Source organism: Cynocephalus volans, chromosome 5 (genome assembly GCF_027409185.1).
Source record: "Cynocephalus volans isolate mCynVol1 chromosome 5, mCynVol1.pri, whole genome shotgun sequence".
In the NCBI taxonomy this organism is placed as follows: domain Eukaryota; kingdom Metazoa; phylum Chordata; class Mammalia; order Dermoptera; family Cynocephalidae; genus Cynocephalus; species Cynocephalus volans.
Genome location: NC_084464.1, coordinates 6,678,230 through 6,691,855, shown reverse-complemented (window position 1 = coordinate 6,691,855; position 13,626 = coordinate 6,678,230). Strand labels below are relative to the sequence as shown.

Sequence of the window (13,626 nt, the reverse complement as noted above, 5' to 3'; positions counted from 1 at the left end):
GCTTACTGTGCTATCTTTCCCGAGATAATTTTTAATTAAAAGACAATGCTTAGGAGAATAGTTTTTAAAAAATAAAAAAATAATCACAATGCTGAAATTTCAAACAATACAGCCTAGTTTAGGCAAGGGGACTTTCCCAGGACATCTAAGATCACAGCTTGTCAGAAACCACCTATCTCTAAGAGTAGTTCTGATTGTGGGTGGTGGCTGGACTTGTTCCAGATTTGACAAGTCCAAGAAAGTCAGTTATTTTGCCAAACAAATGCTGTGGAATGCTGACTGTAGAGTTCTGCAACTGTTCGTTGTTCACCAGAATTACACCATTGCTTTTCAGTCCATGCCAGTGTCATCACCATCACGCATCCCGTTATCCTGGAATGGGGTAAAATGTGCTTAAGCGCAGGCCTACAAATCACTTTCCTGGAGACATTGTATGGGTTTTGTTGAAGTAAGCCAATTGTGCTTCATCCTCCTCAGATCCTTAAATAATAAAGTTTTCAATTTAGTGTAATCCAACCTAAATATCTTCTTGGAAATGATTTCACTAGTTGTTTCATTAAGGCTTTGGTGGTCTCTATTTTGTTTGCATACTTATATTCAATCTTGTTTGGGGAAGAATTTAATGTGGTCAATATTCACTACGTAGAGACTGATCTGACTCATTTGATATACAGGAAAAATGGGATAATGAGTATAGTTAATGTTTATGCAAAAATATATTTTTTTCTTTAACTTGTAAATATAGGCCAGAAGATGCTACGATTACTTTCCACCTGAACCAAAAGTTTAGTGACTCTGGCTGAATGCTGTTAGAGGAATCAGTCAGTCCTTAACATAAGGGCCTTGAAAAAATCCAAATAACACAAAAATGAATGTTCTTCGCATTTCTCCAACACACACACACATAGTCATTCCCATATACTTTTCAATATGCATCTTGTAGTTTGCAAAAGTATTAATATGCACCCTGGGAATGAATCTATCAAGGTTAACTGTGAAGTTATATTATTATCGACAGAAGAATTATCCTAGAAAACTAAAAAGAAAAATGGCAGAAACGCAGAGTTACGAGTTTCCAGAATAATGAGGACCCATGTAGAATTCCTGGCGTTGAAGGTGAGACAGTGGAGAAGGTGAACAGTTTGCTTTTGTTCTTCCCCCTCCTTCTCATGATCGCAGTGCACCTGAGGAAGAGCGTGGCTCCACTCAGAAGAGAGGATCTGCAAGGCAACGGAAACAACAAAGTAGAAAAAGTGGTTTCTAGGTTTCTGCAGAAACCCTGAGGAAAAAATGCAACTCAGGTTGTCTTCTAAAAGGGGATTTATTAAATGTTAACTTGTTTGAGTTTTTCATTTAAAAAAAAATAAATGTTCAATGTAGAATATTTGTAAAACAAAGAAGGATGGGGAATCTAGTTACATATCATTTGCTCCTGAGTACCTAAATTTTAGAATTAGAACTCCAGGAAGGAATGTGCCCTACAGAACTGTAGATGGGCTCAGACCACAGCAAACCACTGCTGTTTAGCCCTTCTCCTTTTGGACACCAAACAACCAATGCAGACCCCACAAGCGTTAGGGTGAAAAACAGCTCCCATAAGAACTGGGCCCTGGGATGCAATCCTGAGTCTACCACTTATAACTGTATGATCTAGGAAAGTTACTTAACTTCTCTGTACCTCAGTTTCCATATCTGTAAAATGGGATGATTAACATTTTACGTGTACTTCATGAAGTGGTAATAATCAAGTAAAATAATACCTGTAAAGTATCAAGGATGGCAATTGGGATATCGTTAAGTAGCAAATGAATACTAAGTAATAGTATTGGTACTAGTAATACTAGTTGTTGTTTTCACCTTGATCCATGAAAAGTTTGCAAATCATGACCTCAGTGTCCTGGTTGTTTCTTCATTAAGGAAAAACTACGCCAACTACGAGACTGCATTATTGGGAAAAGGCCAGAAGAAGAAAATGTCTGTGGTAAGTGAAATTTGCCTGCTGTTCAGAAATGATAGAGTGATGAAGTAGAAAATACAGGGACTGTGGAGTCAAATAGACCTGGGATTCAAATCTACACTCCATCACTTCCCAATTGTCTGCCCTGGGAAGTGTCTTAATCCCTGGTACTTGGGTTACTTGTCTGCAAAACAGGAGTAACTGTACATGTACCTGGAGTGCTTGTGGGAATTGACATATAAATATTTATCACATTCTCGGATCCATAATGGACCCTCAGTAAATGCTCATTACTTTCTTTCTTTTGATTTTAATGTAAGCTATAAGTAAGATAATTCTCTAGTTTTTTTTATAAGCCATTATGTAGGCAATCAAATAATTGGGGAGTCATGCTTTTCTAATTAATATTCTTAATATAGTCAGTTCTCACAATTTTTCACATGTGAATTATTTTATTTATTTATTTTTTTTAATTTTATTTTGTCGATATACATTGTAGCTGATTAATGCTCCCCATCACCAAAACCTCCCTCCCTTCTCCCTCCCCCCCTCCCCCAACCATGTCCTTTCTGTTTGTTTGTTGTATCAACTTCAAATAATTGTGGTTGTTATATCTTCTTCCCCCCCCCCCGGTTTGTGTGTGTATGTGTGTATGTGTGTGTGTGAATTTATATATTAATTTTTAGCTCCCACCAATAAGTGAGAACATGTGGTATTTCTCTTTCTGTGCCTGACTTGTTTCACTTAATATAATTCTCTCAAGGTCCATCCATGTTGTTGCAAATGGCAGTATTTCATTCGTTTTTATAGCTGAGTAGTATTCCATTGTGTAGATGTACCACATTTTCCGTATCCACTCATCTGATGATGGGCATTTGGGCTGGTTCCAACTCTTGGCTATTGTAAAGAGTGCTGCGATGAACATTGGGGAACAGGTATACCTTCGACTTGATGATTTCCATTCCTCTGGGTATATTCCCAACAGTGGGATGGCTGGGTCGTATGGTAGATCTATTTGCAATTGTTTAAGGAACCTCCATACCATTTTCCATAGAGGCTGCACCATTTTGCAGTCCCACCAACAATGTATGAGAGTTCCTTTTTCTCCGCAGCCTCGCCAGCATTTATCGTTCATAGTCTTTTGGATTTTAGCCATCCTAACTGGGGTTAGATGGTATCTCAATGTGGTTTTGATTTGCATTTCCCGGATGCTGAGTGATGTTGAGCATTTTTTCATATGTCTGTTGGCCATTTGGATATCTTCCTTAGAGAAATGCCTACTTAGCTCTTTTGCCCATGTTTTAATTGGGTTGCTTGTTTTCTTCTTGTAAAGTTGTTTGAGTTCCTTATATATTCTGGATATTAATCCTTTGTCAGATGTATATTTTGCAAATATTTTCTCCCACTCTGTTGGTTGTCTTTTAACTCTTTTAATTGTTTCTTTTGCTGTGCAGAAGCTTTTTAGTTTGATATAATCCCATTTGTTTATTTTTCCTTTGGTTGCCCGTGCTTTTGGGGTCGTATTCATGAAGTCTGTGCCCAGTCCTATTTCCTGAAGTGTTTCCCCTATGTTTTCTTTAAGAAGTTTTATTGTCTCAGGGTGTATATTTAAATCCTTAATCCATTTTGAGTTGATTTTAGTATATGGTGAGAGGTATGGATCTAGTTTCATTCTCCTGCATAACAATATCCAGTTATCCCAGCACCACTTGCTGAAGAGGCAGTCCCTTCCCCAGTGAATAGGCTTGGTGCCTTTGTCAAAGATCAGATGGCAGTAAGTGTGTGGGTTGATTTCTGGATTCTCTATTCTATTCCATTGGTCAGTGTGTCTGTTTTTATGCCAGTACCATACTGTTTTGGTTATTATAGCTTTGTAGTATAGCTTAAAGTCAGGTAGTGTTATGCCTCCAGCTTTATTTTTTTTGCTGAGCATTGCTTTGGCTATTCGTGGTCTTTTATTGTTCCATATAAATGTCTGAATAGTTTTTTCCATTTCTGAGAAAAATGTCTTTGGAATTTTGATGGGGATTGCATTGAATTTGTATATCACTTTGGGTAGTATGGACATTTTCACTATGTTGATTCTTCCAATCCAAGAGCATGGAATATCTTTCCATCTTCTTGTATCCTCTCTAATTTCTCTCAGCAGTGGTTTGTAGTTCTCATTATAGAGATTTTTCACCTCCTTGGTTAACTCAATTCCTAAGTATTTTATTTTTTTGGTGGCTATTGTAAATGGGCAGGCTTTCTTGATTTCTCCTTCTGCATGTTCACTATTGGAGAAAAGAAATGCTACTGATTTTTGTGTGTTGATTTTGTATCCTGCTACTGTGCTGAAATCATTTATCAATTCCAACAGTTTTTTTGTAGAGGTTTTAGGCTGTTCGATATATAGGATCATGTCATCTGCAAACAGGGACAGTTTGACTCCCATGTATCTTCTCAGACCACAATGGATTAAAACTAGAAATTAATAACAAACAAAACTCTGGAAACTATACAAACACATGGAAATTAAACAGCATTCTACTTAATGACATATGGGTCCAAGAAGAAATCAAGCAGGAAATCAAAAAGTTTATTGAAACATGTGAATTATTTTAAATTACTAATAATTAACAATTGCTCTTGGGGTGGGGGCAGAGACACTCAATATTAATGCAAACCAAACATCATTAAGATGGTAAATCTTCTCCAAAAATAAACAGCACATTCCAGAATTAAAAATAAATTATCTTGTCACTGTCTCACTACTCTTCCCCCAAATCTCTACCCCTGCACAGAAAATTAAAAACTAAGAACCATTAAGAAAGCTTGAATGCTTCCATCTCTTCCATTTTCAGTAATATTTCATGGCTTTCAGCTAGTCCTTCATTTCCCTTCATTTTATTGAGCTGTTATCTACTTTTCCATAGGGAATTCTTCAAGCTCTCTTAGAAATGTTTTCTAAAACAGAAATACACTTTCTAAAATAATTAAGGTCATAAATCCAGGGCTAATTTATAGTAACTGACAAGCAAAATTCATGAGGTGGCTCTGTTGGTGGCCCAAGTTTCTGCTATAGAAATATTTCCTGACTACTGTCCATGCAAAGCAAGAAAGCCCTGTTGAACTGAGGAGGCAGAGATCCTAGTTCAGGGCAGCTGAAGCTGCTGGAATGTGTGTGGTGGGTGATTGAAGAGGAGGTGGCTGTGAAGAGAGGTGGTCCCACAGGTCCATGTGAGGGACTATACAAGTCTATGGCTGAGAGATGAGCTGTAAATGTGCAAGGAAAGACCACTCAAGGCATACAAAATAGCAGCTTCTAGAGCATTGAAAGCAAAGCAGGACACAAAAGAGGTTGACCAGAGCCAGGGTAGACATACTGGGAATGTCTGAGTTCCTGCCCTGCTGAAGTGGAAAGATCTTCTTGACACCTCCTTCAGACACCTGGCGGCATCCTGCTGTGAAACTCAAGAGACACAATGAGTGAGGACCACAGCTCAGAGTTAGAGCTACTCTAGACATGCCCTAACAATGTCTAAAAGTAAGCCCTGCAACATCCACATGGGAGACACAGTTTGCTAGGCTGAGTCCTACCAAGGGCCTTAGAAAACACCTTTAGCTTTCTATAGATCTATATATTTTGATCTATAGATCAAAATCAAGCCTATACAAGGTCATGCCAGTAATTGAACTGCCTGCTAAAACAAGAACCTACATTCATCAGAGAAATATTATAGAATCCAGAATATACAACAGATTATCTATACATCCAGTATTAATTTTTTTTAAAGAAGACATACGAAGAAACAGGAAAATGAAATCCATAGTGAAGAAAAAACTGAACAGCTGAACCTGAGATGTTGATCTTAGCAAAGACTTTTAAGTGGCTCTTATAAACATATTGAATTAATGAAAGAATATGGTTTTAAGGAGTGAATAAATAGGGAATCTTAGCAGAAGAATTAAAACCATGCAACAGAACCAAATGGAAATTGTAAAATAAAATTACAATAAAAGAAATGAAAACTTTACTGGTTAAGCTTATCAGCAGACTGTATATAGCAAAGTAAAAGTTAGTGAACTTGATGACAGATCAATAGAAACTATCCAGTGTGATAAATAGGAGGATAAAAAGTCTTTGGGGAAAAAAAAATAGAACTCCAGGGACATTAGGGCAATATAACACAGTCTAGTATGCATGTAATTAGAGCCCCAGAAGGAGAAAAAAGTGAGTTTGGGGAAAAACATTTTTGAAGAAATAATGGCCAAAACCTTGCCAAATTTAATGCAAGTCACGTCTGTACAGTTTTAAGAACTTCAGAAAAAACCCAATCAGCATAATTGTTAAGAGAACAATATCTAGGCAACTTGTGGTCAAGCTACTTCAAGTCAAGGTAAAGAGAAATTCTTGAAAGCAATAGAAGAAAGGACACAGTACATACAGAGGAAAAAGGATAAAAAATATGCCCAATTTCTTATTAGAAACAATAGAGAACTAAAGACAATGCAATGATATCTTAAAGTAATAAAAAAAAAAAAGGCCACTTATAATTCTATATCCAGAGAAAATATCTCTCAAAAGTTTGGTAAAGTAAAGATATTGTTAGGTAAATTAAATTAGAGAATTTATAGCAATATTGCAATTCAATAAGTGCTACAGAATGTCATACAGGTTGAAGGGAACATTAACAAATAGAAACTTAGATCCACTCTAAGGGAAAAAGAACACAAATTATACAAAGCAGGTAAATATAAAATAGTTGTTTTTTTCTTCTCATAAATTATTTCAAAGACAACTGTTTAAAGCAAAAATAATAGCACTTAAGTTGGTGTTATATAATGTGAAGAAGGAAAAAATATAAAAACAATCACACAAAGGACATAGGGTGCTTATAAGTGAAATTATATGTTGGCAAGATTTTTATATGGTAAAGTACAAAGTGTGGAGTGTAAAGAATCAGTTATAATGTAAGAAGAGAAAAGGGTAAAGTAGAAATTTTGAAGGGTCAAGTCTAAACCATAAAGCATGAAGGAGTAAACTATCATGTCAAAATAGATTCTGGTAAGTTAAGGATGGATATTTTAGTCATAAAGCAACCACTAAAAAAGTAAATGAAAAAGTATGTATACCTAGGAAACCTATAAAGAAAATAAAATAGACCATTAAAAAACTATTTGAGTCACCAAAAATAAAGCAGGAAAGTAGCCAAAGATGAACATAAACAAAAGGAGAAAGTGAAAAACCAAGAACAAGATGGTAGTATTAAACTGAGCCATATCAATAATGATGTTAAATGTAATTGGATTAAATACTTAATTTAAAAGGCAGACATTTTCAGACTGGATTAAAAAAGCAATACCAACTTTATGCTGTCTAAAAGACATATTTTAAATATAAGACACAGATAGTTTGAAAGTAAAGGATGGTAAAATGTCTACTATGCCAACAGTAAGCATAAGAAGTTTGGCTTGGCTATATCAATATAAGACAAGATAAACTTCAAGACAAAGAGCACTACAAGAGGTAAAAGAAGATACAGTATAATGATAAGAGGGAAGTTTACTAGTAAGATATAACAGTTCTAAATATTTGTGTATTTTATACCATATATGTACTTGTGAGCTTTATCAAAACTCATAAAACAAAATCTGACGGTACTCAGAGATCTTTTTCATCTTTCTCCATAATTAGTAGAGCAAACAGACAAAAATCAGCAAAGTTACCGAATACCTACACAGCCCTATTGACTAATTTGACCTAATTAACATTTACAGAATGACACTGAAAAAAATTCAGAGAATATGCTTGTTAAAGGTGTGCATTGAAGTTTCACCAAGATAGAACACTTAGTAAACCATCAAAAAAGTTTCAATAAATTTCAAAAGATTGAAATCTTCAGAGTATGTTCTCTGAAAAATTTTAGTATTTTGAAATCTTATATTCTCTTACCACATCAGAAGTAAATTAGAAATTAAGAACTAGATATCTAGAGAATATCTCCAAATATTTAGGTATTAAAACAACGTTCCAAAATAACCCATGGGTCAAATAAGAAATCATGAGAAAATATTTCAACCTGAATAATAATGAAAAATATCAAAATTTGTAAATACAGCTAAAACAGTTATGGAGTTAACAGTTAAATTAGAGGGAGATTCATGGCTCCATATGTTATACTAGGAAAGAAAAAAGCTTAAGATCAATGATTTAAGTTTCTACCTCTAGAAAACTAGAAAAGGGAAAGCAAACCAAACCCAAAAAGAGGTAAGAAATAATTAAGATAAGATCAGATATTGATGAAAAAGGAAAGTGATGAACAAAAGAAAAAAATTACCAAAACCAAAATCGGTATTTGAAAACATAAGTAAAATTGGTAAGTTCATGGGAAGAATGATCCAGGAGGAAAGAAACAACAAAAAGCAAGAGACTACATTAGGAATTAGAGTGCACTATCACAACAGATCCTACAGAATACATTAAGAAAATACAAGTAACTTTTTGCCAATACATTTGACAACTTGTGAAAAAGAACAAATTATCTGAAAAAGAAAATGTACCAAAACTGATGCAAAAAGAAAAAAGATCCACACTTCTCTGAGTATACCTCTTTATATAGTTCTTAGTTGTAGAACTTTATTTTACATATTCAATAAACAAGGATGAGTCAAGGCAGGGAAAGGAAAGAAAATGGATTATAAGCAGAAACGAATGAACCTAGTGGTACTATAAATAAATAGTATATCCATATTGAGTGGGGGATAGGAAAAAAAAACGTAAATAAATCTAGAAAACAGTGTATCCTAAGGCTAAAAATAAGAAAAGAAAAATAGATAAAAATTGTACTTTACCCAAATGAGTAGGGTTTATTTCTCCAGAGTGGTGTAATTTAGAAATTTCAGTACATTATGGATATTCTAGAACTGAGCTAATCAATAAATGTACTGTGATAATGAGAGCCAAGTTTTCTACTATCAGAGAAAGGAGTTATAACTAAGGGAAGAAGGAAGGCTAGAATGAATCACGTGGTATAGCATTGAACTGGCGGTAAAAGTATGGCAAATCATGGCTGCTAATATGTATAGCACAGGAGGGTAAATATAGAGATGTAGTTGTATGCATAATGTACATATTTGTTTAGCTCTGTTTGCTGTGAGGACATAGAAGCAATGACAGCCCAGCACCACTGGGCACACCCAGCACCCAGAGCTCAGTTTACAAAAGTGAATGGCCAGTAATGTGTGAAAAGATGCTCAACATCATTAACCATCAGGAAAAGGCAAATTAAGCTACAGGGAGATACCAGCACACAACAGCTGGAGTGAATACAATTTTAAAAGTATGTCAGGTCTAAGTGTTGGTTTGGATGTGGAACTGGACACGCATTGCATGCACTGTTGATGGTAGTATAAGGTGACATGATGCCTTTAGGAAAGTCAAATACACACTTACTATACGGCCTAGTCATTTGCACTACTCGGTATTCTTCCAAGACAAATGAAAGCATATGTCCACCCAAAGATTTGTTCACAAAAGTTCACAGCAGTTTCTTTCATAATAGTCAAACTGAAAACAACCCAAATGTCCCCTAGAAGACGAGATCATTATATTGTGGCATATTTATACTATGGAATACTACTCAGCAATGAAAAAAAGAATACTTACTATTATACACAAAAATATAATTGAATCTCATAGACATTATACTGAATGAGAGATAACAGACACCAAGGAGTACAAGAAATAAGATTGCATTTATCTGGAATACTAGATGAAACTCATCTGGACAAAACTAATCTACAGAGATTGAAATCTGATCAGGGGTTGCTGTGAGTAATGTTTGGGTGTGGATTGCCATAAGGGGACATGGGGAAATATTCTCTGGAGATGAAATGGTCTCTATCCTAATTGGGTTGATGGGCACATGGTTACATAGACAGTCAAAAGTCATCAAACTATACACTTAAAAATGTTTGAAGCATGCTGTATGTGATTATTCCTGAATCATGTTGATTTATAAAAAGAATGGCGTAGGCCAGGCTAAGGTAATATCAAGGCATAGTAGCAAGCCTTTATTAAGTGTCAAATATATCTAAGATATAACAACCACAATTACTTGACGTTGATACGACAAGCAAACAGAAAGGACATTGTTGGGTGGGAGGGAGGAGAGGGAGGAGGGAAAGAGGTTTTGGTGATGGGCAACAATAATCAACCACAATGTATATTGACAAAATAAAATTTAAAAAATAAATAAATAAAATAAAAATAAAAATAAAATAAAATAATAACACCTTGGGACAAGGGTTGGCGGGGGGAGACAAAAGTAATAGTAGCCAGAGGTAGATAAATTTGGAACTAGTATTTTTAGATCAGATTGTGAGATTTTATAGTCACCTCAAAGACAAGAAGTAGTCAAACAATCAAAAAACCTTAGAATAAATACTGAACAAAACTCAGCAGAATGTGCTTTTTTTTTGTCTTTTAGATAAGCTCACCATCGTGCACCATCCAAGTGGTAAGTGCTAGGTATTTATTGAAGGATTTAAGGCTAAAACAAAGTATGTAGTAAACCAATTTCAATATTAATGTAAACCTAATATGATTAGGCAGGTCAGTGTACAAATTTCCATAGATTATATATTTACATGCAAAACCAAAATGAATGTGAGGTGGTTCTAGAAGAGCAATGCTAGGGGCATCGTAATACAGTAAAAGAAGCGTGGGCTTTGAATTCTGATTAACCTGGCTGTTCACAGCTTACCAGTTGTAACCTTTGGCCAGTCACTTAAGCTCATATGTGAAGCATCGATAAGAATTGTACCATGGGAAATTGCTATGAAGCCTGACAAGGATTTATGTGAATAATGCTTGATCGTGGGAGTTATTGATTGAGCGGATGAGATTGGAGCAACCTTTGAGAGAGCAACTCACTTCAATATGAAGGGAGAGGAACGTGTGCCAAATACTGGGAGGGCAGAGAAGAGCTAGAGGCCAGCTGGGGAGCTATTGAATAATCTAGAAGCAATGTCTACAGCCTGGACCAAAGCACTGACTGTGGGGAGAGGAGAAGCAACAGATTCAAGCCATGTGGCTGGGGTGGAAACTAGGAAGCCAGAGCAGAGGCAGGAGGAGCAGCAACTCAGGCCAGTGGGGAGCCGCGGGACAAGTTTTCTCAGAAGAGCGCGCTTTGCAACGGGTGAATGCGGAGAAGAAGAAGAAATCGTAATCATGGGGACGTTGTTACTCAAAGAGGTCGGAAAGACGGTTTCCAAACTGACATGACTGCGCAGTATCCTACATAAACCTCTCCCTACACGAAGGAGATATTAATAACATGCTCCCCGAGGGTGACTTTTCAACATGTCCTTTTTAACTCTTTAGTAATTTTTCTCTTCACCCTACTCTTTGCATACGTCATTTTTAAGAAGTGCTGAATAAGTGAATCATCAAATTTGTGAATGACGGAAGAGGTAGTAACATAGTTTGTATTTCTAGGTAATGAAACTGCCCACAATGAAAATATGCTTTATAACATACCCTTCAACAATAAGGTAGGTTGTATTTATTTTGATTTTTATGAAATGCAAATAAAGAACTTCTCTGCTGAGAAAGAACCTGAGAGCCTTCAATCCCCTCTGTGCTTTGAAACATTCTAACAAGTATGAACAAAATAGGTTATGTGAGCATTTGTGTGCAAAATCTGTGAGAGTGATTTTAGGAAATTACCTATTCAGAAGACAACAAAGGAGGAACTAAAAGGGAAAAGCCACCAGGGCCAAAGTGTGGCTGAATTCAACATGTACAGACCAAATAAATCTTAGAGGAATTACGAATACATCTGTTTTAGCAATAGGAATATGATAAGTCTATTTGAACCACAATGTATACATCCTTAAAAGTCTAGTTATAGGAAAAATACAGCCCCAAAATATCACTGATGCAAATATGCATCACCTCACTTTGTAGAGTTAACTGAAAATAAATTGCTGCAGAGAAGCTAAAAATAACACTAAACAAAGATAGCAGCAATTGAAAACCAAGACCAAATCATGACAACACTGATAACGTCCTGACCACAAATTTTTCTTCTTGTGTTATATATACAGATATGTGATATAAGAAATTTGCATTGTTAGCAAGGGTCAAGTGACAGCTGAATTTCTTGCTAAAATTCAGAAATAGAGTCCTTGGTAGGTTTTCATAATGAACCAATTTTGGTTTTCCAAATTTTAGCAACCCTTTAAGCTCTTTTATATTTTACATAAATCATAAATAGTCATTAAAGTCATTCACCATTAAGAACTAATCAAAATATTTGCATTTTTGGATCATTCTGTGGCCCAGCAATAAACTATAAGAGCTATATACTATAGGCTCCTTCCACTCATTAGAATGCGGCAGAATCGTGGGGTACACCAAAGCACAGGAATTTATGAAAATATCTCTGTCAAACAAAGATTCTTCCACAGGACCCTATACACAACCATGGTATTTATTTTGTGAAAGCAATATTTTGTATAAGAGAAAAAGAATACAAATTCCCAATGCTAGGCTGTTCTCCTTCAAAATGGAAATGAAATTTGAATTCAAGGACTTTGATGTAGTTGAACTTTACAATAATTGTTTCCTTTTAAGATGGAGGATTGTCTTGCCAGCTGCCTCAACAAAGCTATTTTTTCCATGACTGTAAAAGACACCTATGACTTCATCGTATTTCTTTGTTCAGCCTTAAAATTGAAAAATGCTAGTTCTGTGTCTTATTTTTTAGTTTCCTGCTCAACTCCAAGTTGAAAAGGAATTTGGTTTCTGCTTGAGGAAAGATCATTAAAGAAGATAAAATATTAGCTATTCTTTTTAGAAAACCTAAAGCAAGTTTGCTGGGGACTTGAAAGAATCATTTGTCTAGGAAATAGAACTCTTTAAATATTTCATTGTCTTCTCTTGAAAGGATAAACATGTATATTTTTCAAGCTAAAGGTGGTTGCTCCTTAGAAAGAGTTATATATAGGGGTGATTTTATGCTAGCTAATCAATTTCAGTTGATGAGCCATTTTTCACTAATATATTTCCTGTGATTTCATTTTCAGGTTATTATAATGAAACTCAAGAATTTGCAGACATTGTGCCTTCTGGGTGATTCAAGCTTGCTTTTGGATTACCTGCTCTCTCCAGGGCAATCTATACTATGAAAGCAGAAGCAAACCTCTGAGTTTCAGAATTTGTTATTGCCACAATTTATTGGCATCATAACTGCTTCAGATGGGTATATTAATATTAAAATGGAGTGCCATGGAGTAACTGCATTCTTTGAAAATTCTTGAATTTTACAATGTGCTTTGCCACTGACGCAGCCAGTTCCCATTTTGAAAATTAAAAGAAAATAAGATCAGAGAAGTTAAATGCTGCGTAGCAGCATTATTGGGCCTGTCTATGGCACTAACCTTAGATTACTCCTCCTGTCCTTAGAATAACCATGAAAATGCAAATTCACTTCATACATATTTGCCTTTTAAGTGACTGGTTTGTTTTTTCGATTTCTCAAATTCGGTCCTCTAATTATTATTGTTATATCATGTTTGCAGAAACCTTCCCTTATTTAGAGCTTCTTTGCATATAACACTGAGAACATCATTTTTTTTGAAAAATTTTCTATGTCTCAAATTAATATACATTTCCAGAGTCA

General features: G+C 35.4%; 1 pseudogene; it reads left to right on the top strand.

The window, feature by feature from the left end:
• LOC134378217 (B-cell scaffold protein with ankyrin repeats-like) overlaps positions 1–12,771 on the top strand; it is a 64,190-nt pseudogene extending 51,419 nt beyond the window's left edge.
• The last annotated feature ends 855 nt before the right edge of the window (positions 12,772–13,626 follow it).